Genomic DNA, 22,316 nt, shown 5'->3' with positions numbered 1-22,316 from the left:
GAAATTAGTATTGTGGTAGCATCTTGTTCCAGATGTGGTCAAGATAAACTGAGTTTCTTCACAGCTTGTAGAGAATGGCTTTTAGAGTCGGGTATTATAGTGTCTTAAACATACTGCTGTTAAGTTCCCGTTATGCCCTGGTGCTGTTTAGGTTGGGTTTAGATGTTGATATTTATAATTTATGACCTCTCTCTCTCTCTCTCTCTCTCTATATATATATATATATATATATATATATATTTGTATAGTAGAGTCTCCAGCAAAATCAAGAGAAACTCATGAACATCCAGGTCTTTTGTTATTAGATAAATTTTGACATTCTTGAATGTTTGCTAGTTACACATTGTGAGAGATGAATTATGATAGACATTCCTTGACAATGTGCTCATTGTGAAAATCAGTTGAAATGCTGGTCTTGTGGTTTAAAGAGCTGTGAAGTGTTTAGCTCTTTCCAGTCAATGCCATCACTCAACACTGTCCCTCAGCAACATCTCCGCAATCCTTATCTCATTCCGTGACATGGCAGCCACTTTGGATTGTCAGGAGAGGTGCCTCTTATCTGCCGAGTTCAGAAGATTTCCGTGAGAATCCCTCAAGAAATGCCTGAAAAGAAGCCTTGGAATGGAGTCGAAATCCCACAGGATTTATCTGCCAGAGGTATCCTGTATCTGGGAGGCCTGGAGAGCACCCTTTGTGTCTGTTCTTCAGGTATGTATGTGTGTGCGCGTCTGTGTAAGGGTAGATTTGAAGAGTAAAGTGGAACAGATGACGTGACCTTCATTCCATCTTGTTGTTGGTGAGAGCTTTGAATGCAAACAACAAATAAATAATTTTTCTTGTTTTTCCTTGTTACATCTGGGAAATCTAGCTTAAACTTGTAGCTGTCTTTTGGAACAGCTGGTTTCTAATCCAAGTTGGTTTTAAAGCGCTCCAGGCTGGTTATTAGTTGTTCCAAGGTAGCTATTAACTGGTCCAGACTGATTTTAAGTGGTTTACACTGGTTATTAAATGGTCCAAACTGACCATTAGCTGACTTTTAAGTAGTCCAAAGTTATCATTAGCTGGTCTAAGCTGGTTATTAGTTGGTACAAGCAGTGTGTAAGTGGTGTAAGCAAGTTATTAGCTGGTAAAACAGCCACTATGTTGCAAAAATCAGCTTGACCAGCTAATGAGCAAATTGAACCATTTAATAACCATTTTAGACATGCTAATGACTAAATTGAACAAATTAATAATCAGTTTTAAACCGCTAATGACCAAACTGAACCCACCCATCCATGTCCTTCAACAATAGTTAAACCCCTCTGTTTTGTTTAAGTCAAGAAGTTAATGTACATGGTAACACTTTAGTAAGGGAACACGTATTCACTATTAACTACGACTTTTCCCTCAATAAACTCCTAATTTACTGCATATTAATAGTTAGTAAGTTAGTTGTTAAGTTTGGGTATTGGGAAGGATTAAGAATGTAGAATAAGGTCATGCAGAATAAGGCATGTGCTTAATAAGTACTAGTAAACAGCCAATATTCTAGTAATATGCATGCTAATAAGCAACTAGTTAAAAGACCCTAAAATAAAGTGATACCATGTACATCATGAGAGAAACAAATAGTCATTTTGACCATTTTTTAAACAGCTAATGTTCAAATTGATCCAGTTAATAACCATTTAGTACCAGCTAATGACCAGCCCTAACCAGCTAAGGACCCGAATGAACAAGTTAATGATCAGTTTAGACCAGCTAATGACCAGTTTAAACCGGGGTAATGACCAAACTGAACAAGTTAACCATTATGAAACAGCTAATAAGCTGAATAATAACTGAATAAGGTAATGACCAGTTTGATCCAGCTAATAACCAAACAGACCAGCTTGGACCAGTTAATGACCAGTTTGTACAAACTTAGGCAACACTTTACTTTGATGGTCCACTTTAGACATTCTACTAAGTAACTTTGCAACTGCATGTCAACTAGCTGCCAACACTTTGTGGTCTCCCAACAGACATTCTACTGACTATAAGTAACTTTGCAACTACATGTCAATTTATTTTACTAACCGAACCCTAACAACTAACAGTCTACTAACAGTCTACTACAGTCTACTAATACTATAATGAAAATTGGTTGACATGTAGTTGCAAAGTAGAATGGCTAAAGAGGACCATCAAAATAAAGTGTAACCGAAACGTATGTCAAGTTTGACCAGCTAATGACCAAACTAAACAAGTTAATAACCATTGTGGACCAGCTAATGAGAAGTTGAGCCAGTAAATGCCTAAAACTGACCAGGTAGACCTGCAGGTAGGTGGGTGAGGGTCTCAGAGCCTGGCAATCACACAGGCTGGAGTAAAAGTGATGGGAGAACAAATGACCGAGTGAGCAGACTCTTTGGAATCAGGTATCAAGAGGATAACCACCGCCGTGTCAAAGGGAGCCACCGCTGGCCGACACAAAAGAACAACTGACACCAGAAAAGAGGGATGGGGTTTCAGAGGCTGGGCATGAAAAGGAAAACATCATTCTCCGTCTGTTTTGTTCACAGGCAGTGAAAGAACTCAGCCCCCTTATGCGGGTCATGGTGCAACACCACTAGAAGAATTTGCACTGATGGTATTCTCTGAAACGGCCACTATAGTGAGTGATTGGATCCATTTGAGTCGCTTTTAATTGAAAGGAGACGCTTTTTGATGAGTCAAGGGTCAAGGATGAATCAGTAAGGTTGGCTGCTAAAAACCAAAACAAAAACAACACTTCTCAGCGCTTTTATCCCAGCTGAGCCGCCTTTGTGTTTGCGGGTGACTGAAGCGGGCCAGAGGCAAGCTTGGAATCACGGCAGGCTTGTGTTGCCCTCATCGCGCATGTCTTTTGTGTGGGGAGGTTATCTGTCGGCCTCTTTCAGAGGTGGGGGACATACAATAGGCTTTCGTGCCATGAGAAGAGAGTGTAGGATTCTGGATCCCTCCCTGAGCATGCAAGGCTTGGTTCATGAACACAGCACAAAGGAATGAGATCTCCACCTCATCCAAGACTGGATTAACATAGACACACATATACACAACACATAAGCATGGCAGTGGGAATCATAATAGGTCTAATTTGTTTGTTTACGTTGCTCTCTTGCAAATGGCTGATTGTAACCACAGCACAAGAGCTAATCAGACACTTTCTGCTGAAAGTCATGCCATACCAGCATATAAGTCAGACAGCAGGCTAAAATATGATTCGAAAATAGAATTATACATTTTTGAGTGCTAATCTAAGAGGAGAATATGTGTACATGGATGTAATGCATCCATCTTCGTTTAGAGAAACCAAATCAGAGAGCCAACTTCTCAACCTTCTGTTAGTAGGAAACATTTAAATGACTACAATTATGCGTTTGCCAATCAAAACCTTCGCTAACTGTGTGCTGAGAAACGATGACTCACTGAACATTTGTCAGAGAGAGATTTACATTTTGGCCCGAGGCTTCTACGGTTTGCTTCGGATGGTCCAAGCAAAAGCTCCCTTGAATTTTTAAGATTGAATTGCATTTAGAACATTTGTCTTGGCTGCCCACCTTCGAAAATAAATAGAAAAACACAACTCCAAAACCTCCGGCCTGTGCTTTATCACTCATGAGCCTCAGCTGTCCATCAGACAGTGTGTTTTACATTCACTTAAACAGCATGTCAGATGTTTGCGTGTCATAGCTAGACGTCTCGTTAAGTTATCGACCGGTTTCAAGGCTGGAGGGGGATTCTCTCAATTTGCCCGGTGACCGCTGGAACAACAGTGAAAATCTAATTTGGATATTCGAGAGAACGCTATACCCTTCCCATACTGCAACTCCAAACGCCAAGAACGTGGAGCCAGACCCTCAAAACAATTAATTACAGGTCATAACCCGAGAAGGTCGGCATTCCTGACGCTGGAGACAGTGTTAGATATTCCTCAGCTGTGCTGTGGGAGGGGACTGTGGGGAGCAAGGATCCATTCCAACATCACAAATTGCTAAAAACATCATGCATTTTATACAAAAAAACGATCTGTCTATGATCTTACCTAAATCAGCCCGACTGACAGATTATACAGTTTGGAATTCGTATTTATAGGCACTGAGTCAAATCAAACATCAGTGGCCAAAAACACTGAAGATTTATGTTTGCCACTTGTCCCAAAAATTTATTTCAACGTCAGTTCTCTCAAAGTGCAGATGTTTTCGTTTCTAATCCACCCTTTTTTTTTTTTTTTTTTTTACAGTATAGCAGATTACTAAACAAACTCATTCCACATAGGAAATACAGCGGTTTAAGGGTTTGTGACCTAATGTTGTCGGTTGTAAGTAGCTAAACACCGAATGACTGATTAATGTGATCTGTTTAATATGTAAGAGTCTCATTGTAACCCCAAATGAGGCTATTACTTAAACGACTTGATTCGCTCACTAATTGTGTCAGTGTCTTGGAAGCATGTGCTGATCTAAAATTTCTGTTTGATTAATCGCTGAATCAAATGTGTGTAACATGAGCAGAAATACCAGCACCAATCACAATCAATCACACAAACATAGTTTGAATCAATCAAACACAAATGTTGCATAATTAGTTTCACATTTCCAATCAAAGCTAATCGTTCAAGCTGTTTTCCTCACACGAAACAGAGGTACGCCGCAACATCTGAGGCGGTATAAAATATGCAGATGCTTCAGAGACTAACCAAACCGCTTTTTATAACGCGTTTAATGTATTGTATCATTGGAATATTTTTGTGCAGCCCCTCTGTACTGATATAGATGATTGATATGAATATCACTCAGAAGCAAGCAACACAATAAACATATCCAAAGAAAGGAAAACTGTGCAGCAAGTTAGTATTTCAACATGTGGTGCTCTTAAGGCCTCCTCTCATAGGTGAAGCTAATGACCAGGACTACCTTTGAAATTGATCCCATCTCTCATCAAGTGGTGCAACATTAAGTATTTTATCTGGGCAAATGGGTAATTTATCAAGAGTGTCATTAAGATACGCTAAAGTGAAACGCGAATGAGGCATTTGGTCTTAGGGAAAATAATACAATTATAAAAGGTAAAAAGTGAGGATGAAAATGGATATGCTGCATCAGTCATGTGCTGGCACTTGTACGTATTTAAGTCTCTGATTTTTATTATACAACTACATTATTAAAAGGATCATGACCTTAGGTAATAGACAAGACAGATTACTTCACTTCATTCCAAATCACCACCCTTCCTATACTCATTTTCTCGTTCTTCCTTCAGTTTACCTATCTTACTCATTTTATGTCTCCGTTCATTGTGTTGACCATATAAGGGCAGCTCATACCTTGAACTGACCCCAGCCCTGATCCTGTTTTGAAATGCAATCCAAGTCTATGAGGCGATGATTAGCAGTGCAGGTAACACACATGGATCTAACGGCTAAGATTGAATAACGACTAAAACTGAACTCCAGGTTGCTGTAATCAGATTGGTATGAAATGTCAGTGTATCAGTGCCTCAGAACACTAATATTCATAATATGTCTATACTTTTACACTTCCACAAACTTTTATACAATTTTGTATGTGTTGGTATAGGGATGCTATGCAAGATGTTATTGTTGCTGTGTTATATTATTTTTAGAATGTTTAAAGGGCACCTATTATTATGTCTCCAGTGTGTGTATGTGAAGTTTTAGCTCAAAATACCCCACATATATTTTTTTTTATATCATGTTAAAATAGCCAGTTTTGGGGGGAGAGCAAAAAAAAGCGTTTTTGTGTGTGTGTCCCTTTAAATGTAAATGAGCTGCTGCTCCCGGCCCACTTTCAAGAAGAGGGCGGGGCTTCAAGAGCTCATGCAACAAACAAACAGGACAATCTCATGCACTAAAAGTGTCCGAAACTGTCGTCAGCGGTGTTCAGTTTGAACCCAGGTCAGACAACGATTTCTACAGAGCAAGAGAATATATGCTGCATGGAGACAGAACAGGTATAGTTTAATTACAGTTATAAATTATGTTGTCATCTTCCTTTTATCCACTATTAGTACAAGCCGGTTGTATAGTGGTTTTTATTTAAAATAGAATAAATTAATATCTGAATAGAATAAATTAATAGAACCTGGTGGACATTTACTATCTACTTACATACTGGGCTACAAATTTTCTTGAATGTATTTCATTATGTAACCCAAATAATAATTATGTGTATGTTGCTGAGTCTGAGTCATAAAATGTTCTGCTTTTTATGAGGAACTCTATCTTTCTTTTACATCTTAAAGGTCACAACAGGAAAACCTGAAAGCTGCCATTTCCAAAAATGGTTAAGCAATACATATTCCTGTGACACAGCAAAGCCAGATTCTAAAACAAACAAAATTTGAGTTCAAACTATCAGCCCACAGATAGACAAGAGAACCATCAAATAAACTTAACATTCCGATAATTGTTTATATGTCAGAGGTCTCTGTGTGAGTCATAGGATGATGGCGAATGTACAGCGGGAGTAGAACACTACTGTGTTTACACGTCTGGCCTTTTTGGGCCCAAACTTGTGGCTGTCTGCTACTGCTCAAGGACTTCGGCAGATAAAAGATACATTTGAGATGCATTAGAGGTACATTAGACACCACATCAGTGTTATGGGGATTACAAGCTTAGTGTCATTGTTGACACAGCCTGCTGGGCTACTTATGTGACGGCTGAGTGCTGGTCACTGGTAACACTATTAGTATAATACTTAATGTTTAGACAGTTTTGGGTCATTGGATCAGATCTAGCTATTATACATCATGGGTATAGAATTGGGTCAGGACATCCTTTTTCTTCTTTTTTTTTTTTAATCAAGGATTGCTCAAGGATTTGTGGACCAGTGCAAGGTTTCTGAAATGAACATAATATAACTTAGTCACTCAAATATATGTGACCCGTGCTGCCAAAAGGAGTCGGAATGCGCACAGGCTAATTTCGAGCTACAGGCAAAACAAGTGAAAAATGTAAATTTTGGTCAAAATCGAGGTTTTCACAAAAATGAGTTCATTAAGCCCTAGTCTACCGATTCCAATGCTGCAAATAGCAATTAAACATCTAAAAGTATCTTTATTTGTACGTTTTCTGATAGGAGTAGGCCTACCTTTCCTTTGACCATAAAAAACGCTGTTTTTCTCTTCTCGCTTCTGGACGACTGACGCTTCCCTCAGCACAAGTTTGGTATGGTTGTAAAGCGCAGCATTCCAACTTTGTGAATATTCATAGCGAATTCTTGATGGCATGAGTCTGAACCAATGAAATGTGATTTTCAAACTCATGCTGATGTAAACAAACGATCTCGCGCTGACTGACAGATCCAAAGCATTTGCACAAAGATGCCTCAGACCCGCAATCCTGATACATACACATATACACAGAATTACAATATTTCAAAAATCTGTCTTGGCAAGTATTCATTGAAACATTATCTGTAGTGTCTTAAGTTAACGTTTATATTAGATCTGTGAATGTTATATTTGATCCGTGTGATACAGTAGGTCTTAATAAATAGGCTTTCTGTTTCAATGATGTTAATTGTGGAATCATTTTGGGGGGGGGGGGATATACATATATATATATATATATATATATATATATATATATATATTCCTATAGATAAGGGTTTTGACCTGGTTTGTGCCAAATTTGGTGGTATTACCAGGGATTGTATGGTATGGTGATTTTGTTTTGGAACCTTCAGAAAACTCTAACTCAGTTAAAATCGACTTTGCTGACTCTATCGACTTCAAACAGGTGTAGCTCAGTCATTTTTTTGCCGGATTCCAACAAATCATACATAATTTTGAAGAATTACAGAAAATTTGAGAATTACAAAAACTCATTTTTGAAAATTTGTGCCAGACAATTTAATGCTAACCCTAAATTGATGTTTTAGATTTGTAAAGTGCTTACGGTTTTGTGGCTGATCCTAAATATCCCAATATCCTCATGCCCGGAAAAGCGAATTCCCACTTGAGTAATGAAGGGAAGAAAAGCAAGGATGAGTCATGGGGAAAGACACTAATGAGAGAGGGCTTGATGGATTCACCTTCGGGATTATGCTTTCTCTTCATCAGGTTGCTTGAGACATTTCACATTTCCCAAGTTTGAGAGTCTGTGGAAAAAATGTCCTGCATGTTAACATTCTCAGATTCATCCTGTGCTTGCTGGTTCTCAGCACTCTGAGCCTATTATAAATATTTAAGGGAAACTGTTGACATGAAGATAACACTGACAAATTGAGTTAACATTTCAGCAATAGATTACTACTCGTGTGGGGGAAGAAAGAGTATAAAACGCATAACAAGTCCACGTTAGCCGCTAGATCATGCTTAGTTTACGTTTTTATCTATGCTGTTTGTTAAATGGGTAGATTAATCATATAATATGATATCAAAGGTTTTGGAAGATATAAAATGAAAAGCAATGTGGCTGTTAAAAGGCTCTGAGGAAGACAGCATGAAGAGCTTCAGCACAATCACACTGGATCATCCCATCAGTGATGTTTACAGCGCTCCAGCATGAGAGAATGGATGGAGAGTCCCTAATAAGCCATGCACTGATGTATCTACCACATCAGGTCAGCAGTTAACTTGCTGGTGTCCTGCACCTATTTATTTATTATTTTTTCTGAGGGGGCACCATTGGTGGTCCTGGTTCACTTAAGGCTGAAGTACATTACACCACTAGGCATCATACACAATACGACTGAGGTTCACACACTACCAGACTTTCAGGTCATTCCCGAAAACAACAAACTCACGCAGAAACATGCCACACAATCTTTTGTCTCAGTTATTGATTGTAGTGAAAATGAACTCACAGGACATCATTACTGATTATTGTTGCAGTGTTCGCCTTGTTGTTAGGCAGATTGTTTTGTACATTATAATGGATCTGACCTATAAGCTCAAGATGACCTACCAATAATGTAACATGTAGTCTCGCGTAGCCAGACCTTCAGACTGACAGCAGAAAGTCTGGACTCAATCACAGCTTTAATTGGCCAAGAAGCCGCCCAAGAGGATGTTTGACTGATATGTAACGCAACCATTCACAGTTCCTTTTCTTTCTACGTCATGTTTAGGGGCGTGAAATGTAAAGTCGATGTGTGACTGGCGTGCATCTAATAAACTATTAATTTACGAACATTGTGCAAGTTTACACGACGGCTTTCTTCTTTCACAAGGGGGTTTGGTGTCCGGCATTTGTTTCCAAGTGGGCCGTTAAAGAACGGGACACACACATCTCCTTGGACATCCTGTAGAATTCAACCAAAAAGACGACGACTTTGAAAATCCTGAAGTGTTCCAGTTAAGTGTTCCATATGCATCAGACGTTCAGCCAACGGACCGTGGGCGGGACGTCTGAGGCTGAGATTATGTAATATGTGACCCTAACATTTTCAGATTTTCAGTACAAGGTCCCAATTTGAATGGTAATGGAAATTAATCAGTTTTGTTATAAACCTATAGCTTTTCTTCATTTTCCAACTCATAAAAAACTAAAGACACATTTAAACTGCTAGAAATTGCACAATAAACTTTTTTGTCAATGAACGCCATGAACTTAGTTCACTCAACAACAACATTTCACAGACCCAGTGATATGGCGTATTAATGGGTGTTTATCCCTGTGATGGATGGCATTGGTGTATTACACAGGAAGGGCTACAGTGAGATCATTGCTCTCTTAGTTTGTGAGCGGTTATGTCAATACAGAGAGTGAATGCAGACCAGCTCAACTGCGCTGCTGATGTTGAACATCAACTCACTGAGGTGCTGAAGTTATGAATTTGGTCTCCCCAATAATGACTGTTTTAATTGATCATGCTACCTGCTGAACCATTACAAATGCATACTAGGCATGCACCTGTGTATACCTTGTATATAATATATTTAATAAGCATTAAACTCACAATTTATTAAGATGGGAACTATAATAATCACAATACCACCATTAATTGGACAAAGGAGTGAACTGTAAATAATTCCACTATTTTGATTTAACTGGATGTTGCTGTCTTTGCCACGTCCTCAACTTCTAACATGAAAAAAAAAAAAAAACAAAACCGGCAATTTATTAAGAAATATTCCAGACATATTCATTTTTTTCCTTTCTTTAATCAGTATGTTTTAAACCATGTTTTCTTGGAAATATTGTTTTAGTCGGAAATCAATTTATAGTCCGCCCCAACATCCTCAATATCACTTTTCATCCCGTCTTTTGCAATATCCCTTTTACAAAAGCCAGTTCCTCAAAGACATCATCCTCCAGGAAGTGACATCACTTTGGTGGGAAAACAACAACACAGACATCTGTGAGTATTAGAGTTTTTATGCTATTATGTGATGTTCTTGGTATTAGCTTGTTTTGTTTCGCTGTAAAGCATTTCATGTGTTTGATAAAATTGTAGAAATCAGTATGATAATATCCAAATTTAAAAAATGATGCCCTTTAAGCTAACTCTCAATCTAGCTGTTTCCATCCTGTTAGGAATCCTGTTCATTTTCTTAACTTCTTAAAAAGTCTTGACCAGACTGGTAACCCTATAAGACCTTTAGCGCCAGAGAAACGTGTGCACTGCCATCTTTATAATATTGTCTTTGAACTTCCGTTTTTGCGGTAGCTCTGTTTATTTCTATGGCATCGAAGAATAATTAGCTGGTGAAGTGGATTTTCTTATTGTACGGTTAATGAAAGTTATCATGAGCATTGTAAAGTTTAAAGCAGATGTCTTAACAAATGTCAGTACACCGGGAAGATTTTAAAAGGAGCAGTTCATTCATAAATACATAAGATCGCAGTTGAAATACTTATCGGAAGTCAAAAGACAACGAGCGCAGCGCTGAAAAGGGGCGGGGCTACAGAAATCCTAAAGACACACCATAGAATTCTGGGCTCTCTATCGACATCTGTGGTTTAAAGATAAATTTGATGACATAAACACACAAGGAAGAATGATGGGTAGCCTAAAATTTCCCACCTTATCAAATCCGACTTCTCTGCATTTAAATCACTATTGTAAGTTTACCGTAGTGACAGTGGGTAAGATGAGAATATGATTTTAATCACATTCTTTTGGCTTGATAATGGAGTTTGTTCATTTCTAACAAAAATAAATGTGAAATCCTCAAGGGTGTAAAGTTTGTCCATCCCAACTGGTTTTGACATAGGCCCAAGACTTTTTATTGTATATGACCAGCAATGTTCCCATTGCATGATGTCTACAGTTAAATCAAAGAGATTTAAGAGTGCCTATCATTTCAGATACACGTCCTTTTCTGGAATTGTATTGAAACTTTACTTCAGATCTATTTAAAAGGGATTGCTGTGGATGAAAAGACTGGTCTATAGTGGTAGAAGTGAAAAATCTAACAACTCATCATGTGGTGCATTTGAAACTAAGCCTATTTTCAAATGCAAAAGTTTGTTTTGGTGGCACTTTGTAGTCTAAATGTTGGTTTATTCAGTGATGTGTGAGGTAGTGTGGTGAGAGGGCACTGCCAGTTCTGCCTCACCCAAACAAGTGGCAATTTGAACTGTGAATGAATTTATGTGCAATTAAATTTAAAGGACCGAACAAAAAAGGGAACAGACTGAGACCCCAGAGCAGTGAAAACAGGAAAATGTGGACAAGAGGCACAAGGCTAAGAAGTGACATCACAAGAAGATTAATACTGTATTTTATAGACGCCCCCTTTTTCCCGTAAAAACTTTAAAGACGTAACGAATGGAAAACACTGTCACAATATCTGAAACTTTCAGATGATGACAGCAATGAGATTCTCATGAAACAGCCTTTATCTTAGCTGTTAACAAACAAATGTTTTTTTTTTTTCTTCCTGTCTTGCACATTAGGAAAGTTTTATTGCTCAGAGTTTGTTCTTTCGTAGTTCAGGAATCTTAACTGAGTGCAAGTCCTTAGACGAAATATAAATAGAAGCAAATGAGACAAATTGTTTGACATACAAAATATACTTAATCATTAGTTTTATTATATTTTGCTACTCAGTTCTTGCCATAAAAATAGCCTTAGCCCCTGACATGGCATGTAAATCTGTACTACTACTACACAGCAGATAAAGTGACACCAATAACCTTTCCTAATCGGCCAATACTTTCCATTCATTTTCGCTTTTTTCCATGGGTGCTTAACAAGCTTTTATACAACTTTCTGTACTTTCCCACTATTAATTATGATGGATGATGGGTAGAAAAGTCTAGAAAACAATATCAAACTTTTTGCAGGATCTTTTGGCATTATCCCAGCCCTCTAAACTTCATATTACAGACTGTATGGGTGGGGGCACATCCATAAAAAATTGAAGAATTCAAGCAACGGGTCTGTGTGTGAGGTAAGAACTTTCATTTGCATTTACTGCTCTTATTTTGCATTTATCTAAGGATGAATTCAAAAGATTTGCGGCACTGTTTGTTTTTATTGTTCAGCATAAAAGAAATTATCATTGTTTGTTGCAGCTGTTATTAATTTAACTGCAGCGCATGTAAGTGAGTCAAACAATTGCTCAATGTATTGTCAGAAATGGCAGCGAGTGGGATTCCAGTAATGCAGAAAAACAGGGAGAATCCCTTTTTGGCCCTTTTGTTTTTTTTAAACTAAATCTCAGAGGACAGGAATCTCGTAGTCGGTGCTCCTTTGCCGATCTTTTACAGTGAGACCGAGAAAGCTGTCAATTTCAGCCTGTGCTCTGTGCCATATGTGTGTCTAAGCGTGTGTTCGTGTTCTGGTGCCTGGTCAAGGTATAATAAGTAAGTCAGACAGCTGCTGACCAGATGATTGGGGCCACCTGCTCTCTTCATCATTTACACGTTCCACAAATATACAAACAACAGCAAATTAAAGTCAGATTAGAATCTAGAAGCCTTGAATCTGTCTGTTTTCTGCACATATTTTAATATCTTGGCGCTATGGTTCAATGCAGCGTGTTTGTGTTTTTATGTGCTGATGCGGTTGTACAGTTTGTACTGGATGGATCAATGAGGGACTTGTGGCACAATAATAACATTTTTGCATGCACTGCATCTATCTATCTATCTATCTATCTATCTATCTATCTATCCATCCATCCATCCATCCTTGTATCTGTCATTGTATCTATTGATCGTTCCATTTATCCATCCATCCACATTATATACATATTACCACATTTGGACCTCATATGATAAACAATAATCAATCTGAACGATTCACTGACACACCAGATATGCTTTTTACTGTATTATTATAGTTATTATTTTGAATGTAAAAATAAAAAACACAAATTAAAACATAAAACATACAAATAAATGATAATATAAAATTATATTATGGTTGCTTGTTGATAGTTGCACATGTGAGGTATAATGCATAAACCCAGACAGTATAAACATCAAATTAAACAAGAATATTATTATATTATATTATATATTCATTGCAGATGGCCACCACATGCCCATGTTACATATTTGCTTAATAAAAGAAAAATTGCCGAAGTATTCTTTTTTTTTTTTTTTTTTTTTTTTTTAACTCCCATTCCTCTTGTCCCTTTTCATTTTGATTTAATTTCGAATCTTTTTATTTTTTTTATATACCGTGCTGAGGGAGCAGGTTACAACCTGGTTCCAGGTGGGAGGCAGTGGCCAATTTTAGAAGACCAAAGCGAACAGAGGGATAAATTAAGGCTAAGGATTTGGCTAATTTCTCCCCGCCTTATTGGAGACAGAAATCAAAACAAATTTGGGATATAATCTGAGCTCCTGCTTCATTTTCCTTTGGTCCAGGTAATTACTGAATGTGCCATGGCGCTCTCATTACTAGGCAACCAATTCCAAGTCCCCCCTGCCTTGAACATTCCAGCCAAATTACACCTCCCACGTGAGCAGGCAATCAGCCGCCCAGGGCCAACCTCTCATGTTTGTAATAATATTCTAATAACCAGTTACTGGCCGTTTGGAGAGTGCCCTACTCCTACAAGTCACCATAATTAGGAATCCTAATGAGAGGAAAGCTGGACCACCACGCCATACCCCCCTTCGCTTGGCGGGAAAAGGCCACAACTCATTGCCCACAGTATCTTCTCGTCTGAACCTCTCGATGTGTGCTCATAGAGCGGTCACGTCTCCTCTTCTCGGCTGATTTCTGTCAGTTGTGCCCCTGAGGTTACTGGAATGGAAGCAGCATTGTGAGAATTCCATTGTATGTGGTTGACATTGGCTCATTTAGCTTTTCTTGCAACTTTTATATTCCACCCCACATTTAAATACCTGTATGAAATTACAAGATTATGTGGGAGAAAGGAATGGAAAAGGTGTACCAAATCTATTTTTTTGTGGTTTAACACCATGATATTGGCACTAAATGCTTAATCTGTTTTTTATTTTATTTTATTATCATTATTAGTTTTTCTAGGTGCAACATTGATATGTCGTCTTGCCGGACGGATCTCAACTGCTTTCTATTTCTAGTCATGTTTAGATTATTATAAAAGCCCATTGTGTGAAAAGTACCTTATAGTCAACATATCACTCGCTTGGATTGTTTTTGCTACTCGTTCTTTGAGAAGAATTTGATTGTTTTTCTCCTTCTTTGTGTTTTTGGCCCTTTCTGTGGAGATGTTGATTTAGCGCTGAATTTTCTTCTCTGTTGGTTATGCTACTAATTTGTGGTGAAACGGGTAAATTCAGCCTTGTGGGAGGCCATTTTTCTCATTCCACCTCAAAATCAGCAACTCAGGCAGAAAGCAAAGCTGCTATGACTCTGGCACAAAATCTATTCATGTTAGATTTTACAAAAGTTAGTCTTTAAAGTTATCGAAGATTCCAGTATTTGTTTTGTTTATGTATCCTTCACTCTTTGTGCCACTGAAAGTAAACCATGCTCAAATAAAAGTACATTTGAATTAATCGCAAATGTACTTTATTCTCAAAATTTTATATTTTGAAAGAAGTCTCTAAGGCTCTCCAAGGCTTAATTTATTTGATCAAAACAGTAAAAACATCAATATTGTGAAATATTATTACAATTTCAGAATCAAACTGGTTTCTGTTTAAATATTTTAAAATGTAATTTATTCCTGTGATGACACAACTTCATTTTCAGCTTCACTACTCCAGTCTTCAGTGTCACGTGACCCATCAGAAATCATTCTAATATGATGATTTGCTGCTCAAGAAACATTACTTCTTATCAATGTTTTTTTGTGTGTGTGTGTGTGTGTGTGTGTGTGTGTATGTGTGAAAAATGATACATTTATTTTTTTCAGGATTCTTTGATTAATAGAAAGTTCAAAAGAATGACATTTATTTAATTTGAAATATACATCTTTAGTAATAGAAGTCTTTACTGTTACTTTTGATCAATTTAATGCATCCTTGCTAAATTTCAATACACTTTGAAAACAACAACAACAACAACAACAAAAAACCCAACTTGACCCCAAATGCTACTTTGGTTAGTTTGATATTGGTTAGTTTCATTGTGATACTGTTAATAATATGTGATTTCCTTTTTGTTTATGTGCCGAAATTGTTACTTTTTTGGAGAACCGGTTTGGCTTTTATAGCATGATCCAGTTAGCCTCTACTGGTAGATGATGTAACCATTCTGAGGGCTCCTTGGCACTAGCAATTCATTTCAATAACAAAACAAATCATTTTCCTTGGCCCTTTTCACCTTACATTTTCCACTCCTACATTGGTAATTGGTTATTCTATTTTAAGGGAAAAGGCTATGCTCCCTAACATGTGTCTTGAATTGATAGTTTTGCCCCATTTCCTTTTTGAAAACAAGGTCCTCCCAGAGTCACCCTATGGCAGCGTAGGTGGCCGGGGTTAAGCACAGAACTAGTAAGGAGGGGGTTTACTAAGTTTCTCTGTTTGCTAAATCTCAATATGAGGCCCAGGACAAGTAGAAGATCAGGAGGCTGTGAGAGGGTGAGGTTAATCACAAGCTATTTCAAGAACCAAAAACAACAAAAAGGAGATGCTTGCATGATGTAGGATCTGTTTTCTCATTCACTTCTGTTGCTTGTTAGGGCCACAGTACCAGGCGAACATACTGATCTAAACATGTACGCGTTAGGTGGCCTATGATGGCTGAGTACTTTTTTGAAGACGTATTGTGTGGCTATTACTGCATAATATTGTTTAATGATTTTAATGTGTGTGTGATCTTAAACTGAATCACACCATTTGGATGCCGCAAACAGCCCGTACCTTAAGGCGAATAGTAAATTCTCACCTGCCATATTAACAATGTGTGTGTTACTTCAGCAATCTGTTACTAAGAGAAAGCATAAGAAAACATTAAACAAGACTTATTTTTTCCCTTTTACTCTCTTATTCTGAGATTAAACCTTACATGCTGTAAATTTAAATTGTACAACAGTTATGGTCTTTGAATCTGATTGATGAAGCAGCATACTGCTTGTCTGTGTTTCCGTGTTCCAGACAGTCAGTGCACTATTGGTGTGGATTTTTAGTGACTGAATTCTTCAGGTCACATTGTAGGTGGTGACAGTCTTCATTAATGACAAATGATCACAAATCATTGAATAATTCATTTGCTGAATCTCTCAAAACACTGATTCTTTCAGAAACAATGCAAGTGATTAGCTGCATTAAAAAATGCATACAACTGTATGCATTTTTATAGCATAGTAGGTGAAAAACAGTAGTATGTCTGAATTTACAGTATTTGTTTTTAAAAAACAATATGCAAAAAGTACCCGGATGACCTACTACTATCGGTGAGATTCTAAAGCTTACATTGGTAGGTCACATGACAATGACAACTTGACAAATCTAGTACGTCTGGATTACATTTATATTACTGTACACACTTTTATCTTATATAGAACATAAATTGATTGTGAAGTTATTGCTTATTCAAAAGAAGTACCTAGCTACTCAGACAGTATGCGATTTTGATGTCACTGAGTCATTGAATTATTCACCCAACCAAATCATTCAAAAGTGCTGATTCATTCAGGAACAAAGCAATCGATGAGTGAGTCACTAAATCATTCAATTAACCGATTTAAAGGGTTAGTTCACCCAAAAATGAAAATTCTGTCATTAATTACTCACCCTCGTGCCGTTTTACACCCGTAAGACCTTTGTTGATCTTCGGAACACAAATTAAGATATTTTTGTTTAAATCTGATGGCTCCGTGAGGCCTACATAGGGAGCAATGACATTTCCTCTCTAAAGATCCATAAAGGTACTAAAAACATATTTAAATCAGTTCATGTGAGTACAGTGGTTCAATTTTAATATTATAAAGCGACGAGAATATTTTTGGTGCGCCAAAAAAAACAAAATAACGACTTATTTAGTGATGGCTGATTTCAAAACACTGCTTCAGGAAGATTCGGAGCGTTATGAATCAGCGTGTCGAATCATGATTCGGATCGCGTGTCAAACCGCCAAACTGCTGAAATCACATGACTTTGGCGCTCCGAACTGCGGATTCGACACGCTGATTCATTATGCTCCGAAGCTTCCTGAAGCAGTGTTTTGAAATCGGCCATCACTAAATAATTCGTTATTTATTTTTTTTTGGCGCACCAAAAATATTCTCGTCGCTTTATAATATTAATATTGAACCACTGTACTCACATGAACTGATTTAAATATGTTTTTAGTACCTTTATGAATCTTGAGAGAGGAAATGTCATTGCTCCCTATGTAGGCCTCACGGAGCCATCGGATTTAAACAAAAATATCTCAATTTGCGTTCCGAAGATTAACGAAGGTCTTGCGGGTGTGGAACAGCATGAGGGTGAGTAATAAATGACAGAATTTTCATTTTTGGGTGAACTAACCCTTTAATAATGCTGATTTATTCAAGAACGAAACATATGACTGTCTGTATGAGTGAGTCATTGAATCATTCAATGCATTAAATGCTTGAAGATATAGCCTACGCTTCTGCTGTGACTTTGTTTGTAACTATTAATGTTGGTGGAGCAAAGCAGACAAAGTACACTAGCGTAGTTACTCTATAACTTCTTGTTTATCGAACAATTAAAAAAAATCAATATCATATTCGCAATCATGCTTGTCTTTCTCCCGATGCTGCTTAAGTACCACAGTTTCTCATTAGGACTAGGAGTTGCTGATTTTATTAATAATCAAAATGCACATGTTTTGTACTAATGCACATCTGTCAGTGCAGTAATAGTGTTGTTTATGCACTAGCTTTTGTTATGCCTAAAGCACCTGGCATTAAAGGGAAAATGCGTATAAATCACTTATCACGTGAGGCTAGCTATACTGCAGCATTAACCTGTCCCACATCCCGATGTGTCTGCACTGGAGTCCCACGCGCTCATGCGACTGATGTAGCATACAAAACTGTGCCCAACCTCATTGTGTATACAAAATAGAGGGTGTTTGTTTGCTTGTATAGACATAAAACCTGTACTTTGGTCACAGTTGGTCACCATGATGGGGTTCAGTAAGTCAATCTACATTAGAGGTACATTATAGGGAACCTGCTCCGAGCAGAGATGACCAGCTTCCACCAGCATTTCTCCCTGTATAATGCGAAGCAGCTGTGACTCTCCTTGCGTGATACACTGAGCCACCAATTAATGGGGGGAGGACATGTTGACCTACAAAACAGAGGAGCACAACAAACCCTGTAACTACAAACAGGTTTGCCTTGAGAAACGGTCCTCTCCAGGGAAAGGGGCGAGAGTGAGTGAAAGAACAACCGAGGAACGGTGACCCTTGTTCTATCACAAAGCTCATGCCATGTGCACATAATCCACTTACCTTTTAAAGAGGTGTTTTTGTTTCTCTGCGGTTAGACTGCAGAGTTCTTCTTTTCGCATAGTTTTCACATAGCCAATTTAACATTTTCCCCCCCTTGCTGACTTGAATTTCAGCCTCACAAAGATGTCAAAAAGGTATGCATAAAAGGCATCCAATTGGTAATATTGTAGACATGTAAGGCTGCTAATGTGAGAACCAGAGCCAGCACCTGAAAAGATGGTTTAATCCAACATACTTGACCCCTTGGGTGTTTCTGGGGAAGAATTTAAGAATCTTTCTTAGGATGAAAGCCAGGGTTGGAAATAATGTGAGTCTGGAAAAATTCCAAGAAATTTTAAAAGCTTGGAGACATCAAATCAAATTCTGTTTTATTCATATGTTTTATACTTATCTATTTTATATACGGCACAATGTTTCCTAAATTAGTTTGTTTTCCCTTGTCCATTATTTACTATGTACAGTGATAAAGAAATCATATATATTATGATAAATGGAAAATAAATTGTATATAATAAAATAAAGGAATTTTCATAACAACTAGCAGATTGAGAGCAGTGCCACTCAAAAGGAAACACTTTGGTCAACTTTCTGTTGCTTTTAATTTTGCTTTATAAATAAAGTGACATTGACACATTTGCAAATGACATGCAGATAATAATGTATCTCATGGACATAGTTTTATGTTTCTGTTTAATATAATTAAAATTCAGTTTTCATAAAAGGTCACAAGTATAAGCATAGGTTTACTTGGCATATTCCCGCTTGTAAATGACACTTTCATTTATAAGTGGGAGTTGAAACACGTCCTATTAACAAACCCTCCTCTGAAAACACACTTAACCTGACCCGGGACATTATAGGCTGAGATCCACACCTCCCCAGCCAGTTCACAGTTCAGCTCAGCTCAATGTTGACTTCCCCTTTTACTCTGTCAGTTTCTAGTTAAACTCCTCCAGCCATGTGGATTCTTGTGGCATTGTGGGTTTACCTAGGGAATGGATACAGACCAGAAGCACCACTTTGCTGGCATTTATGATCTGGCACTAAAGGCACATCCTGACTTTGTCTTCTACAAGTCCTGGTCTGGGAGACTCATCAAGAAATAAGCCTTTAGGCCGCTGATAAAACATCTAATGAAGGCAGTGGTTTGGTGGTCTGTCATTCATGCGCTAAGCGGACACACAGGATTTCATTGTCAGATGGATGTCACTCTTGCCAGGCTTTTCCACAACATCTGTAGAATATTTTTAATGGAGTTATTGAATGTGGTGAAAAATATTTTTCTTCACATATTATCATTGAAACAACTTGATGACTCATGACTTGTTCACCCCAAAACAGATTTATCCCTAAAACTTGAGTCATCAAAATGTTTCAAAAACTTACATAATTTACTGTAACTTATCATTAATAATAGTTACTAATAGCTAATCCATGTATTATGTAACACTCTTCTCTCAGCACATGAATATTACAGTAATTGTGTGGAATTAGATTTAAGTTGTTATTGGCTGTTTTCATTTATTTCTTTTTCATTATATTATTTGTTTTCTTTACAGAATACCAGGGAATTTAGAGAAGAAGAGATCCAGAGTTGCTGCAGTTCGGATAACTCACTGCCTGAGGACCTATGCAGTGTTTTTGGGTCAGCGGTAAACGGGGGGGTTGGGGGGTTGACAGCCGACTCAGTATGCCTTAACCAGCACCCCCCCCCCCCTCCCCCCCAAGGTTACAGCCAGGGCAGATGGGAAAACCGATGGAAACTAACCCCATTTGCCACATGCCAGTCTTTATACAGCCTATTTGCTAGACGATACATCTTTGTCTGGGGCAAGATGTCATTACCGCTGAGGCCTTCATCATCCCTAAAGTGTATATATTAGAGATATCAATGTTTTCCTGTGGAGAAAATTACACTGAACCTTGTTAAGAATGGTTAGGACTCATTTGCGTTTGTGTTGGTGATGTGAAAATTGGCATCTTTTCAGAATCAGTTAGTCTGTGGGCTGCCAAACCATTATTTTCAACCTAGCCTCTAAAAATGTACCTATACATTCAACTCAATGCAATTTCCAGCTGAAATGACCACTAGTTGCAGTAAAACAACAACTATTTTTACACAAATTGCAGGCACAGATTATTGATTAATAAAAATGTATTTTCACACAGTTCCTTGCACAATACTATGTTGTTTCCATTAGCCTGGGTTGAATATATTTAAATTGGTAAATTAAACTGGTTTGATTGAATTTGTTATGTTGTGTTTACCTAAGATGCAGTTAGGGATTTAGAATATGTTTAGCGTCGTCTTAAGCCTAATGACGAGACTCTCAAAATCTTGAAAAAACAGTGAAATTTGATGCAACAACCAAATATTTCCATCTAAATATACAGTATATACAGTATTTACAGCTGCAGAGGTGGTTTCAGCATACTAATTGAATCACTGAATTTAAAAAAACATCAAAACTAAAAAGAGAGAAAAAAACCTACTTCAACAACAACAACAACAACCGTGTCCCTAGTTAGTTTATGTGAAGCGTCAAGGTAATTCTGCCCCTTAAATGGACAAACATAAGCAAATGATGTCCTTTTAATTTCAACCTGTAGGCCATAGTTGCAAACAACACCATGACAAACATCCTGGAGATGTAATTCTTCCGTGACTGAAACTCACAAGAAAACTACAGAGTAGACGCTCTCGCTAATTAAATGACATGGCACCCAGCTTCTGTTCCCTTCGTATTGAAGGCTCAGAGTCCAGTCAGACGTTCCCCCTTTCCCGTTCCCCCTGGTTTCCTCTCTTGTTTGATGTCAGACCCTCCGCAGTTATTTAGCTCTTTTAAAGCAGGGTTGAGGACACTGGCTTTTAAGCCTTGCTGGCCAAGGTAAACTTAATTTGTATTGTGTACATATGGTTAAAAGTGCTTTTCTTGTAAAAACCAAGCGTGATGCCGTGGGCCAATAGGAGCGTGTGTAAATGAGAACAGCGCACTAAGACATTGTGTGATGAAGCGTCGCAGCCCTGCTGAGCCCCAGCTGGAGAGCTCTTATCAAGGCCCAAATGAGTGGAGGTGAGAAAAGACAGACCAACAGAGCTTGCAGGTCCACATTTCACAAGAAAAGGGGAAGAGATGAGGGAGGGGAGGCCGCCTGCCATAGAAGTTTGTGGTAGTTTGTTGACAATAGTGCTGGGGAACGTTACATTTTAAAGTACAATATTGAGTAACCCATTATAAAAAGAAACTAATGGTTACTTTCTTATGTAAAAAAGTAACACGCTTTTGCTTTGCTTTTTCTTACCATCAACTGACTGAAGGTAGTGATGCACGTGACCAACTTGAGCATGCTGCGAAATCAACATGGGGAAAACTTTTACCTTTACACAAAATTCCTAATTCCTATTTAAATGACTAGATTTTCTCTGCAAAAATTTGCTAAACAACAATAAATTTGTACGTCGACTAATTCATAAAATAGTACGGCGTGTCTATTTACACTAAGTGCCAACAGCGTCCC

At 37.9% G+C, this 22,316-nt stretch overlaps 1 long non-coding RNA gene across 1 annotated transcript; it reads left to right on the top strand.

The window, feature by feature from the left end:
* Positions 1–9,772: 9,772 nt before the first annotated feature.
* LOC127503722 (uncharacterized) lies at positions 9,773–20,956 on the top strand. The gene is made up of 3 exons (XR_007927171.1): positions 9,773–10,334; positions 12,266–12,372; positions 20,357–20,956. It is a non-coding gene; the product is annotated as an uncharacterized LOC127503722 (long non-coding RNA).
* Positions 20,957–22,316: the final 1,360 nt, after the last annotated feature.

The sequence above is a fragment of the Ctenopharyngodon idella genome, chromosome 21 (genome assembly GCF_019924925.1).
Source record: "Ctenopharyngodon idella isolate HZGC_01 chromosome 21, HZGC01, whole genome shotgun sequence".
In the NCBI taxonomy this organism is placed as follows: domain Eukaryota; kingdom Metazoa; phylum Chordata; class Actinopteri; order Cypriniformes; family Xenocyprididae; genus Ctenopharyngodon; species Ctenopharyngodon idella.
Note: the sequence above shows the minus strand (reverse complement) of the source record. Positions and strands in the feature narration are given on the sequence as shown.